At 40.3% G+C, this 14,045-nt stretch overlaps 1 long non-coding RNA gene across 2 annotated transcripts in view; it reads right to left on the bottom strand.

The window, feature by feature from the left end:
* LOC106019837 (uncharacterized) overlaps positions 1 to 10,678 on the bottom strand; it is a 59,763-nt gene extending 49,085 nt beyond the window's left edge. For both annotated transcript variants that reach the window (XR_005269557.2, XR_005269556.2), the window contains exons 1-2: positions 10,521 to 10,678; positions 10,125 to 10,309 (exon numbers count right to left, since the gene is read on the bottom strand). This is a non-coding gene — a long non-coding RNA (uncharacterized lncRNA). The remainder of the gene's footprint in view (positions 1 to 10,124; positions 10,310 to 10,520) is intronic.
* Positions 10,679 to 14,045: the final 3,367 nt, after the last annotated feature.

The raw sequence follows: 14,045 nt of genomic DNA, 5'->3' as shown, positions 1-14,045 counted from the left end.
AGCCCTGCTTCCTGTGTTAAAACTCTGCTTTGATTACCTGTGAAGCCACATGCCCTTCAGGTAGCAGTACAGGGTGCTGCACTTGTATCCTATTCCTTCAGTACTTACTGAAGCAGAACTGATACTACCATAATTCAGTGAGAAACCGGACCTAATGAATCCAAAGTCCAATAACATAATAAATATTTTGAAAATGGATGAGCTCAGTGCTGTATTCTGAATACCAAAGAATCGGTACACATAACACTTGACATACTGTTCAAAACCTGAGATAATAATGGGCTGCTTCAATAAATAAATGAGATGATTGCTTTACTTCATTTAGGCTCTCCATTTAATAATGGTATGTCTTTTTCTGCTTTTTTTGTTTATCTCATGAGGCTGTTGGTAATCACAAAAACTATATATATAATTAAAAACTAAAACGCTGGTAATGCTCTTGCATTCTGTGAAAGAAAGTATTCTTGTATTACTCACTTCTTGGCACATAACAAACATTTAATATCTTTTCCACTGTGGAAGTTCTAGCTGAAAAATATTACCTACTTAATACTGTTCTAGCTTTCAGAGCAACACTATGAAGCTGTTAGTTCATGTTAAATGACTCTTGGTCCTATAACTCAAAGAAATCAAAATCCCTAAGAAGAGTCTAATGGAAATGTTCGTTTTGCTCATATTTGAAAAACAAAACAAACAAACAAAAAAAAAAACGGTAAAACTATCATTTACAAAATATTTCATATCAAAACCTATCCTTAGCATATTCAGTGACAAAGTGCTGTTAGCTGCAGTAGACATTTCTGCAGATGAGTTTTGCAGTCCTTCCTCTGGGGCTGTATCAGACCCTGAGCTTTTTGTAACATGCTATTTCAAAACAAAATAAGTTAAATACATAAAATAAATAAAATAATATGAAACAATATTTGAATTTGACATTTTAAGAATATATCACAAACCATGTGCTTGGTTAATTATTTTCTAATGATTATTATCCAGTGATTAAAAACATTTTCAAAATGGCAATCGTATGTCAGAGGATTCCTATTAGATATAAAAGGGGCTGCAATATAGTGTTGCCAATTTTTATTCCCTTCATTTAATTTATCCTCAGGATTTCTAGATCTAAAGAATTTTTGTGTGACAGCACTGTTATATGACAAACACATTTTACATATGTACAGAACAAATTTCAGGGAGAAATCTTATTTTTGCTATGGCCTAAAGTCTTTGTAAATAGGTGTGCATGTAAGAATCAGCTGTTCAGGTCTACGGGCTATATCTCCAAGAGATTTTACAAAAGATGGCTTATGTTAAAAAACAAACAAACAAAAAACAAAAACATTTTCTGATATTCTTGAAAGATTACAGGTAGTAAAAGAATGTAATGTAGCACATTACAAAATACAAAAACAGATCAGTTTTAATGCTCAAAACTGTCACAGTGTTCTTTACATACTATTGTCACAAGCATAGACCCCAAAAGATCTTAAAAATGTAATTAAAATTCCAGTCTGTTCACATTAACAGTGTCTTCTATATAAAGGTGATAACATTTATAGCTCTAGGTGTGGTCCCTTCACAGATCTTTAATACCACAGAACTCTACAGAATCTGTGCAGCCTCCCATATTTTGAACACATCTTCAATTAGCTGCTGAGTCTTTAGGTAGGAGCATTATGTGGAAATAAAGTTTGCTGAACAAAAAACTCTACTAATAACATTAATCATTGAATTATTCTAATACTTTGTAAGTGATTTTTATCATTTTAAAGGCTGTATAATCCTGAAGCCAGGCTGTGTTACAGCACCTTTCATTCACATCAGAAGGCACTAGGAATCATCTTGTGATCAACAGCCCAAACAAAAACACTGAAGTATTGATACAAACATTTAGAGTTAATACAATGACTAGTTTTTCTTCTGCTTTCTGCCTCTACATATACTTGAAATGCTGTTCCTTGCTGAAATGTTGTAAGCTGAAATGTGACCTGTGGGTATACTATTGTGCAACACAGTTCATTCAGTCCTTCTAGAAAGTGATTTTCTTGTTATTGTGGTATTTATCTGGGCATCAAAAGTTTTGGGTTCCAGTCATAACAGTAAGCTTCCTTTGTGACCCGTAGGACATGACTTAACCTGTAAAATTTTCCTGCCTGAAAAATTAGAAACACTCCTTTAGGAGAAAGATGAGAATTTCCTTGGGGATAAAACGTTAGTATAAAATGGGGGGTAGCGTGTGAATCTCCTGGCTAGTTTCTTTCCTATGTCACCAAGGATTTTGAAGGCTATTTGAAGATAGTTGACCCTGTCAGAGGGGCAAAGTTTCATGGTATATTTATTATTTCTTTTAAGCTAGGTAGTGCAACAGTGCATTTTACATAGACCAGCTCCGTGTGTCCTACATACAGCTACTGAAACAGCTACTGGCACTACACATGTCAAATGATGATATATTGCGCTGTGATACCCAGACAAAAACAAACAATGTTTACATTTAGGTGTTCTGCCTTTTCCTGCAAAAAGCTGTGGAAAACTTCAGAATTTGGGTAACCTGCCACCTAGCAAGAAAAAACTGTGCCTGGGAAATTGAGCGTGGGCACTGTAGTCCTGAATGTTCCCTACCCAGAGGGGAAGGGAGAGGAGCCGGACAGTACCCAGGGGACTCTGCTGACTCCTTCTTGAAAAGGCCCAGCAAGGGCCATGCCCACACAAAAACCCTTTGATTGGAAAAGCACAGAGTAGCTGAGAGCCCACTGTGTCTTTCACAGAATCACAGAATTTCTAGGTTGGAAGAGACCTCAAGATCATTGAGTCCAACCTCTAACCTAACACTAACAGTCCCCGCTAAACCATATCCCTAAGCTCTACATCTAAACGTCTTTTGAAGACTTCCAGGGATGGTGACTCCACCACTTCCCTGGGCAGCCTGTTCCAGTGCCTAACAACCCTTTCAGTAAAGAAATTCTTCCTAACATCTAACCTAAAACTCCCCTGGCGCAACTTTAGCCCATTTCCCCTCGTCCTGTCACCAGGCACGTGGGAGAACAGGCCAACGCCCACCTCTCTACAGCCTCCTTTAAGGTATCTGTAGAGAGCGATAAGGTCGCCCCTGAGCCTCCTCTTCTCCAGGCTGAACAAGCCCAGCTCCTTCAGCCGCTCCTCGTAGGACTTGTTTTCCAGGCCCCTCACCAGCTTTGTCGCCCTTCTTTGGACCTAACTTTCATCTCAATTTTCTTTTTTGGGGGACTGTATGAAGATATATTGTGTGTGTGCATTTAATTCAAATAAAAACATTGGGCAGATCTTTCATTTGATACATAACCTGCCGTATGCTCTTAGAAGCAGTTAACATTCTAAGTGAGGTCCACTTTAACAAAGTCATTCAAATTAGCTGCAAAATGAGTCAGACTTTCAGAGACATACACACTGAATTGTTACATTAAAAACAAGTTAATCATACCAATAGAGTGAAACACTCACCTTATGCCAATATATATTCCTTTTCCTAAGTACCATGCAGTTATCAGCATGTCCCTTGGATTTATGACTTATGACGTTTGTTTATCAACAGGTGGTTGCATATCTTGCTATTTATATTTTAAGCAACAGTAAACACAACTAAAAATAAGATAAACAAAATAAACTCTGTGGCTTTTTTAAAGTGCTTTTAGAGAAAAGATGTACTTATAAGCTAGGTCTTCAAGTAGTTCACACCAGGCCCAGAAACACAGAAGAATACTGCAAGAGCAATAAGGATTTTTAGGGGCATTATGATAGTGTAATGGAAACACATCTGCCCCCAAAAGTCCCTCATTTTCCCTGCGGTAAAGAGCCATGCAGGAAGTGGTGAATGCTGTGGAATATCAAGAATGAAACTATAAAGAAAACTTTTTTTGAGTTAGAGCACTTTTCCAACAATACTTCAGGATTTCATAATTTCCTGTGAGTCCAGTCTGTAGGAAAACTGCAGTTTTCCAAGCAGTTCCTAGCTCATATGTTTTGGCTGTATTACATGGTTCTGTCAATCCATCAGAGTGAATTGTGAAGCCCCTCTCTTAGAAATACTGTTAGTACTGGGAAGCCACAACATTATGCGGAAAGCACAGACAGTCCAGGGCAATTTTTGTTCCTTTGCCTACCAAAAAAGTACAAAATAAAGCAGGATAATCATCATTAGCAGTTGACCTGCATCTCTTGTTTTTAAAGATTTACGTCAGTGACAGTCCAAAGTTAAGTTTATGGGAAAAACTAATACATAATAAAATCCTACGGCATTGTTATGTTTCATTTTAAAGGATTTCAAAAAAATAACCGTGTGGGCGGTTTTCCATACATAAAGACTGCTCAGAGCACAAATGCAAAGAGGAATGCCACTTTAGTAAAGACTGAGTATTCCATATTTATAAACTCTAAAGCAAAACAGTTAGTGCACTTGAGCTGTTAGTTATGCCTATCCAATTGACATGCCTAAAGAAAAGTTACCCTTTTCAAGTAATCCACACTAATACCACCTAACGGGCATATTCTTCAATGGATTCCTGTAGCATAACATAAAAAATATATTATTGAAAAAACAATGATCAATTCCTCATATATTATTTAATATGTTGTTCTTTGTAATGCATTTGCTCTTTGTTTTCTCCTGTTTCAGTGCAGCAAGTGAACCCTGTTCTTTCCTCAGGTTCCAGAAATTTTATTGTGATCTCAATTGTTTTTTGTTGTTGTTGTTGTCGATGCAGCTCCAGCGATTTCAGTGGAGATATTGACTTCCACCAGCACCCCGGCACCTCCTGCCAGAGGTGTGTGCAGCTTGTGTTATTTGAGACAGACCTTTTATTACAAAAGAAAGCTTTTATGCAAACAGCAGCAACAGCAAAGCAAAAATCTAGATTCATATGACTTTAAGTCAGATGTCTTCAACAATATTAATAGATAGGAAATAGAAATACTCCTTTGGTAAAATTATTGCATTCCATTATTTTTCTGACCCTTTTGGGCCAATGCTGGAACATCCTGAAAGGTTTTTTCTTATCCTTTCAACAAACAAACGAACAAACAAACAAAAAAACGCATTCGTATGTGTCTTGTAGATGACAGAACACATTTTGTCTTACTTTTTTTTTCTTGTTTTCTTTTATTTTTATCTTTCTTGTTTTATTTTAATTCTCCTGATCTACAAAACAAAAGAAAAACTATTACTTTCAAAAGTTGATGTCTAGCCCCTGTGTTATGTCACTTCATATAAAAATCCATAAATCCCTTAAAAGGATTTGGACTGTCTGACTGAAGCTGAGCTACTTAAAATAGCAAAAGTGCATCAATATTACATTACGCTGGGGAATTGCAGCCTCTCCCATTAACAGCTAAATTAAAATATTACAGAAGTATTAACAGAAAAGCTGGAAATAGCTTTGCTTAAAGTTATCAATGTGTATCTGCAAGGTAAAAAATGCACAACCTGAGTTGGCACCTATGCGTTCACAGGTCACCCACATAAACGTCACCCTTCCTCTGAAGCCTTGTAAGCAGAAACTATTTGGGTGTTGTGACAACAGGCAAAGAAAGCTGAATCTTTGTTTCTTTTTTCCATGTTTGTGCCTTAACAAATTCCCTAATGTTGACAGAGACAAGCATATGACATTTCAATGAGGTCTGTGTAATTATTAACTGATTGCACTGTGGACAGGGCAAGTGTTTGAATTCATTAAAGTCACTGATTTCACCAGGAGGTTTGTATTGTCAAGCTGCATGGTCTGAAGTGTCTTTATGCATGTAATGTAACCACTTTTCTACCACTTCTTCCACTACGGGTGTAGCTTCCAAGTCATAGCAATATTTTTTTTTTCCTTCCTAACCTGCTAAATATGATTTTTAAGGCAAATAAGGAAGACTTTGGGGATGACACCTTTAAAAGATATGTTTTAAATATGTGTTCACATTGATTTTCTGTGTGGCATCAGGCACAGCACTGCTGATGTACAATGTTATAATTGGGAGGGAAAAACAAGGAATAATGTAAGACTCGCATCTCAGACATCTGCGTTCTTGCCCTGGAAAAACTATGGATAACGTCACAGGAAGGGACAGCTGATCTTGTAGCCTTTAGTAAGGCAAAATTTTAAGTTGTTGCAGGTCATGAGTTTCCAACCTCAGGGTCATTATCGTCCTCTCCTTTTCAATGCATGTGTCAGAGAGGAGTCATGAAATTTTTCTGTTGTAACACAAGATCAGGAAATGTCAAAGGCTGAGGCCCTGCTTTCAGAAGACTCAGACCACAGAGCAATCCCCAAAATGATGCCAGCAGGTTCTGGTGGAGATCTTGATCTCACTACTTTTGGTAAAACGTGTCCACTGGTTTCAAAAGTAAACAGATCAGGCCACTTGATAATCCTCTGCTGATTCAGTATTTGTAAGCTGTTTTATAAGCTTTAAGTTTTGCTTTAAATACTGAAAAGTCATTCTAAAAATGTATATTTAAAATTATTTTAATCAGAAAACATAGCTAGTAGGGTTTTCAATTTTATAAATGAGGAATGCAATACATAATTAATCTTTCAAAGTATTTTTTCAATAATTCATGACAGTTTTTATCTTGAGGAAAATTAATTTTGACTCCAAACATACTTTCCCCACCCCCCCCCCCCCCCATTTCAAATAAACCGATCCCAGGCATTAATTATTAATGCTCTGGGTGTGCAGTGCACTCCAGGAGTCACATCTCTGAGGCTGCCACCCAATCCTGCAAGCAAACTTTGTGGGAAAACCCAGCGTGATGGAAAGAGATCACACTCTTACAGCCTAGGTGTGTAGGGGATCAGTCACTATTTTGTCCAATCATCATTAATATTTGGTTAACACACATAAGGTGAACATACATTTAAAGCTTGAGAGATATGTGTGGCATCCATCTGAGCAGAAAACAGTCCATTGAGACAGAAACAGGAACTCTTCCTATAGCCTTAGTAATGGGAAAGAATGTAACTAAAATTTTTGGATGAGAAAGGCCTGCAGAACTATAACCACGTTCTTAAACAGTGCTTAATAGTCAGTTAAATAGTTAATTCCATGTCTATATTAATTGTGCTCAACTGAATACCTGTGAATTTTATGTATCATCAATAAAGAATCAAAGAGAACCTGTCTGAAAGGATTTTTAAACACAGCTGGTTAATGGGGTGTATAGCACCTCTTACTGAAGATAGCTGCACAAAATTACATGTTCCAATTTAAGAGCTTTAAAGAAAAAGCTCACAAGTAGCAGAGCAGAGTATTCTCAGAAGACTAGCGAAGAGGCCATAGGAGTCAAACCAGTCCAAATCTGACAGCTTGTAGTACTGGCTATATCTGTAGTGTATTCACAAACTAAGTACTAAAATTAAAGAAAAAAAAAAAAAAAGATATTTCTACAGTTAAATTCATAGCTCAATTGGTTCCTGAAAATTTAACCTTCTCATAAATGCTGCTTTTGAGCTGCATTATTTCATGCAGAATAGTGGCTAAAAGGCATGTTAGCAGCACAATTCTGACCTAAGCTCTCCCAAGGTAGATCTCACTTTTAAACAAGTGAGTAATTTGTTGCACTGAGGTTTTGGTATGTCCTATTTCATATGTATAGTGATTATATAGCTATAAATTGTAAAAGGCCAGAATTCCATAGAAAAATACTGATAATTCAGTACAATATCCATTTGCCTGTGTACACAGATCCTGCATACAGTCATGTGAGATAGCACATACCAACAAATTTTTTAGCAGAGCACTGCTGTGGAACTCCAGCTGAATTTCCAGGCCTTTTTGAAGTAATCGAATTGAATCAGGTTTGAGTAGATCAGCGCTTAAAATGAATCCGACCGCAAGCATAACACGCATACGATGTCTAGATACTCATGTGTAACTTAAGTAGGTGATTAGCTAGTATAAATTGTAAAAGCTATTACAGGCACATTTACACCAACCAAGATGATGCTCCTGTGTGTGCTTGCTCTGTATATGAGCCATTATACTCTCTCACACAATATCACTTAACATGTGTTTCATTCTGTCTTAAATATATGTACGTTATATTTGGAACCTCAAGAAAGCTCAGCTTACCTATAAATGGTAAACATCTATTGGAATCCCATAAAAAAGTAAAACTACATTATTTAGAAGTAAACACTATTCTGAGATTCTTCAGGCTATCGATAGCAAAAAATAAAGAGTAGTGTGGAATTGAACAGCTTTACCAAGCTCACACTTACTCATAAAAATATATTGCACAACTACTCTCAGCACAGCAATTAGTAATCTTTATATCGATTTATAGATACAGACCATGCACATGTCAGCACATGGGCACACAAGTAAAAAACAAGCAAAAACAAAAATGAAAAAAAAAAAAAAGCCAGTTGAAGAGAGGCATCAAAACTGCAACCTTTTGTAAGCAGAAGACCCGAGGAGGGGACTGACACCATGCATGTTCCCAAGGACTGTATGTTGGTTTCAAGGTTTAAGGTACCTGTCTTTCCTAGGAAAGTCTTCTTTTTTCTCCCAATTTACTTACGTCAAATAATCACCCTTTGAAACATAACTTTTTCTTTGCCTTTGCTGGGTATTTAAGGAAAAAAAAAAAAAAAAAAAAAAGTTTTACAGGCTACAACAACACTTAGAAAACTATTTCTCTTTAACTTTGGGGAATGCTAGTATTTTCTGTTCACTTCTTACTGCTGATGTCACCGGTAAAGTTAGGATATTGCTACTTATTTAAAGCGTGCAGTAGTGAGTAGCTTTCTGAGCACAGCTGTAGTTTAGTGCTAAAGTTAGTATCCGCTGTAAGAGCCATAATGCACTGGTTTCTTTTGCAGAAAAAAGTGACCACCAAAAGCGGGACTTTGTGGGCCAGTTGGATAAAACATAAGCTCATCTTGCCCCCAAAACCCCGACTCTGGAACCACAACCTTCAGAGATTCAATTCGTAAGCAAAGTATTTTTGTAAGATATGCCCAATCAACTGAGGGGATCAGTGCTTACAAAGGAGCTGATTTTTGGACTGATAAAAGAGGACGTTGTAGCCAAGTCATGGTATACACTCCTTCAACTAACTGGACAGCAGAAGTTGCTAGCAGTTATTATTTGCTGTTATTCCCATTTTATGATTTGTTTGTTTAGCTAAGCAGCACCTTCTGCAAGTGGCTACAAAATGACACAGAACTCACCCAGAATAACATAGGGATTTAATAGTCCCAACACTCAAAGTATCTATTAAGATCTTTTCAAAGTATCAACTCGTTTGTCTGTTCCTTGGTATTTCAAAGTAAAGTTGAAACATTATAGAGATGTGTGACATTATTCTATCTTCGCTATCTGCATAGCACACTACTGTACTTTCGCTTTACCCGAAATGGGTCACTTCCTACTGACGATGCCAGCTTAGAGTATTCAGCTGGGTGCCCAAATCTGACTATCCCCAGCTTTAAGAACTTTTTATTTAAAAAAAAAAAAAAGAAAAAAGAAAAAAGAAAAAAAGAAAAGAAAAGCAGAGATCTGCAGCCTAAAGGAACACACAGCTAAATCCTTCCTTTACAATCCCTACCGAACTTCTAAATAAACCCAAGTTTTACTCATTATAAACCCACTTGGAGACAGGTAAATGCTGTCAGTCACGTCAAAAACCAATCGCCGCGCTTGAACAACAACAACAAAAAAACACTGTTACATTTGTGCTGCTTTCGGTAATCCCGATGAACGCCGTCCGTCCCTGCCGACCCTGCGTGCTCGGAAACACCTCCTGAGGGAACGAGGCAGCGCTGGCGGGCGGGAGAGGGAACGGGAGAAGCAGAAGGAGGAGAAGGCGAAGGAACAGCCCGGCTTAGTCCCGGCCGCGCTCCCGCCGCTGCCCTGAGGCGGGGCCGCGCCGCGCGGGCTGCAGCCTCCCCTCAGGCCGGGCACGGGGCCGCCGGCACCTGTAGGTGTGGCGGGTCCCGGCGGCCCCCCGGCGGCCCGGGGCAGGTAGGCTGCAACCCCCAGCGGCCGCCCAGGTGGCGGGCAGCGGCCCCAGGCCGGCGGCAGGGCGCGGCCCCGGCGGCTCGGCCCCACCTGAGTCCTGAGGGGAGAGCGGGGCCCCGCGGGAGAAGTGCGCATCTTACCGCGGGTCTCGGGGGAGCGGGCGGCCCCGGCCCCGGCCCGGCGGGGTGCCGAGCTCGGCAGGGAGGCAGTAGCCCTTCGGTCGGCGGCCGGCTTCTTCCGTTGGCAAAATCCTGACTCATTACATAAAAAAGATCGCCTCTGCCAGGCGCCCAGAAACATTTCTTCATCACGGTCACGCCACGAGCTAAACAAGAGGCCACAGCGAGGGGAGGGGGAGAAACAGACGGGGAAAAAAAAATAATAAAAAAATCCAGAAAGTGAGGGTTGCGGGGGTGGGGGGGATTTTTTTTTTTTTTTCCCTTAAGCACTTCTTTCTTTGAAAAAAAGAATAAAAGTGCAGGGGAAAAAAAAAAAAAAAAAAGGCAGACCAAAGGAATAAGTGCAGATGTTCACACCTGGCTGCCACAAAGACACCTCTCCCCTTCCCTTCCTCCCGTGCTCGCTCCTGCAGCCCTGCCACAAAGGTGAGCAGCCAAGGGCTCCCCAAATCTGCCGGGCCCGGGCTCCTGAGCTGCGGTGGTGGGGCCAGAAAATTGTCTTTTTTTTTTTTTTTTTTCCTAGAAACTACCTCCAAATATAGTAAGAGGGAAGGGGCATTCCTAGAAATTCGGGAGACGTCAGAAAGGGAAGATTTGTGAAATTCAGCTTTGCTTCCTGCAGAGGGCTTCCAGCACAGGGAGAAAAAAATCAAGTGAGCAATAAAGTGCTTTTCATGATTCTCTGATCAGATAATGCTAAATAAAAGAATGGTTATCAGTTAACTTATATTTCTGCAATAAGATCTAGGAGCTTTATATGGGAAGAAAGCTAATCAGTAACCCCCTTTCCTCATTTTTGACCAATGTTTATAGATGTCTATTTCCTGCATTTACTTTCCTTCCTTTCCCCATGTCAGCCCTGTGCACACAGCAAATAAAAGAAACATGGGTATGAGTGAAAAACGGGCCAAATAGTAATAACACCTCCATGTGCCCCAGGAACACTAATTAATGCTCCCGTGTTATTTTAAACAGGCTTTGTGGGTTACATCTTTCAAGCTACACCAGTGTGAATAATTCATGTGATTGCAGTAGATGTGTATGATATCCCTGATCACATGAACAAGAATTTTGTAGGCTGGCTTTTATTTACAGGCCCTGATACCAAGAACAGCTGAGCACTGTCAGTCCCCATGGCCTTACTGTTGGCTTAGTCTGTTAATTAATTCTGCTTAACAATTCACAGGATTGGGCCAAGAGTGGCAATGTGGATGTGTACTTGCAGTGGACCTGCATACTGTGCACCAGCCTCTGTTATTCTTTGTATATCTCCTAAAGCTCTGTATTTGCTTTCTGCTTGAGCCTAACACCCAGTCCTTATTTAGTCCTATCAATCATTTCAATAAAAATCAATTTCTTACATTTCATAGGAAGCAGAAATGTAATTAAGGTTTGCAAAGCACTAACACAAAAAATTCATTATATGCTATTAATTCTATAAAGATGACAATGCATTTCTAATAAAGCATTATTTATTCAGCAACCTTTATAGAAAAGGTTGCTATATAAAACACAATAGCCAGCTTTTGGGGAAAGATAATGGATTTCAATGTGCGCACCTCTTGCAGGTTATTTGAATTCCTGTAATGAAATCTCCCTTAGCCACACAAAATGCTTGGTTTTGTTCCTTGAATTTCATTATGACTGGCAAAGTCTTCTCTGCCTCCAAATCAGAAGCAATAAGACCACCTGAGTTTGGCTTTACATCTTTATTTTATAAAAAAAATTAATCAAAACTCGGTGATGGACACCTTGTCCATCTGCAGTTTTGAAGGGGAATTAGCAGATGTCACCCAGCAGTCCTAAATGCGCTTTGACTCTCGAGGATGTTTTACCCAGTTCCCCAGCGCTCCCTGAAAAACCGCATGAAAACCCAGCCCCAGTGAGCAGAGACATACCCATGGTGCTTAGGTAGCAGTAAGGCTGGGGTTGAGGTAGATTTATTGGAAGTAATCTCTTGGAATTCAAACCAGCTCCAGTTAATTGCAAAAAGGCCTTTTTAAGCTGGCAGGCTTATTTGTGGCATGCCGCTCTCCTCCTCCAGTCACTCTCATTTCCTGAGTGAAAAGTGAATGGCAGCTTCAAGCTCTGGATCTTTGATCATTGAAAGAAATGGATGTGCTGTCCTCTGTTGGTCATACTGGTTGTCATGAGTAAATTCAATTAACTCAGGCAGCACGAGACTGTTAAAAGAACACAGGTGATGAAATGACACTGAATTTGCTTTGCCTTCTATGTTCACCGATGAGACTGAGAATGCCAATTTGGGTGGTTGACACCCATGCCACAGTGTGACAGGATGCACACATAATGCCACTCCCCACTCTGCTGCTGGCAGTGTCCTTCTGCGAGTTGCACTGCGTGGAAACATTGCTCTGCTCCCTGTTGGTTCACCACAAGCCCAGAGGAATGAGCAGAGGCCAACCGTGCAATTGGAGGACCCACAAACCTGGGTCCCCAGCCCCACCAAAAGGATAACATTGCTTCAGCGTGGCATGGCTTGTCATCACTGCTATGCTTCCTAGATTAACACACCTCCTCATCCTGCCTGGACACTAAGAACACCATTTCTGAGTGAATCCAGGGGTATCTTTAGGATTTTTTAAATTGGGGAGTTTATTAATGTTAGAAACACTACAGATCAATCTTGAAACGGAGGTGATGTCGTCAGTGAACTTGCAGTACAGGGTACAACAAAAGCCACAGATATTGAAGGGAAGCTCATCTTGACATGATGTAACCCCTAGGTTCTATACAGGTGCCCTGTAGTGCAGAACCACAGGCCTCAAGCCGTTGTGCTGCAGAGATGCAGCTGCAGCTCTTGTGGTACCTGGTTTAGTCTCATAAATGTATTTAAAGAAACAAGCAAGTATTGTGTGTGTGGCTCTGCTCTCGGCTTATCCCAGAGGCTGCAGTAACACAAAACAGCATTTATCAGATATGCGTTTTGTCCTTGAGTTTGATTTTCCTGTCTGGATTTGAAAACCCTCCATGAGAGCAGCTTCAGGGACACTCCCTGTCCTTCACATCCATGAGCAGAAATATCTGAGAAAACAGAAACTGATTTAGAACATTCTGGGTTGTAATTTTGCATGTTCTGTGTGCTGGAAGTGTCACTGCTGAAAATTAATAATTTACATTTTTCTTTTGTCCAGGGAGCCTGGGCAGTGTTGTCATTGGTTGCACATGTAGGAAGAGTTCAAAACCAAGCTGGAAGGTGTGCATGAGGATTTCATATTTGTGGATGCTTCATCACGTGAGGCCCCATTTGCTTGTGGGCTCACGAATATTGGCAGTAAGCTAAGTGTAAAAATTTTAAATTTTAATTACATGCAATGAATGTAGTCTGATTGTTTTCTTAACAATAAGCCCACACAAAGAAGCCTGAGATGCAATGAATGTTACCACTATTATTTAAATCAAAATGCAACCTGAAGTATGATTTTGACCTATGAACAGAATTCACCAAGTGTAAAAGATTCCACAAAATCTCATGTAAATAGTTATCAAAACACCTGTGTTCGTCCATAACTGTACACTTTTAATTCCACACAACAATGCTGCAGAATACATGAGGAAATAAACCCAACCCCCCAAAAACCTTGTCACCCATGCTCAGCGGCATTTAGTGTTCTTGGCTAACGCCAGACGTAGCTGGTCGCCTCAAGGGGGGCTCCTGCCTTTCTACCGGCGGCAGGCGATCCCCGGCCTTCCAGGGCGCTTCATTCATTGTCGGGGCAGCGGCGGTTCCTCTGTGCTTCGCCCGCACCCCCTGCAGCTCACTCGGCTCGGGCCATTTTGTGTCTGGGGACGGGGGCTCCGCGCCGCCTCCAAAAAGCGTCGGAAGGCGAAATCTCCCCTCCAGGGCGCGCAAACACGCCG

This window comes from Anas platyrhynchos, chromosome 15 (genome assembly GCF_047663525.1).
Source record: "Anas platyrhynchos isolate ZD024472 breed Pekin duck chromosome 15, IASCAAS_PekinDuck_T2T, whole genome shotgun sequence".
NCBI lineage: Eukaryota > Metazoa > Chordata > Aves > Anseriformes > Anatidae > Anas > Anas platyrhynchos.
The sequence above is the reverse complement of the archived record's forward strand: the minus strand, read 5'-3'. Positions and strand labels throughout refer to the sequence as shown.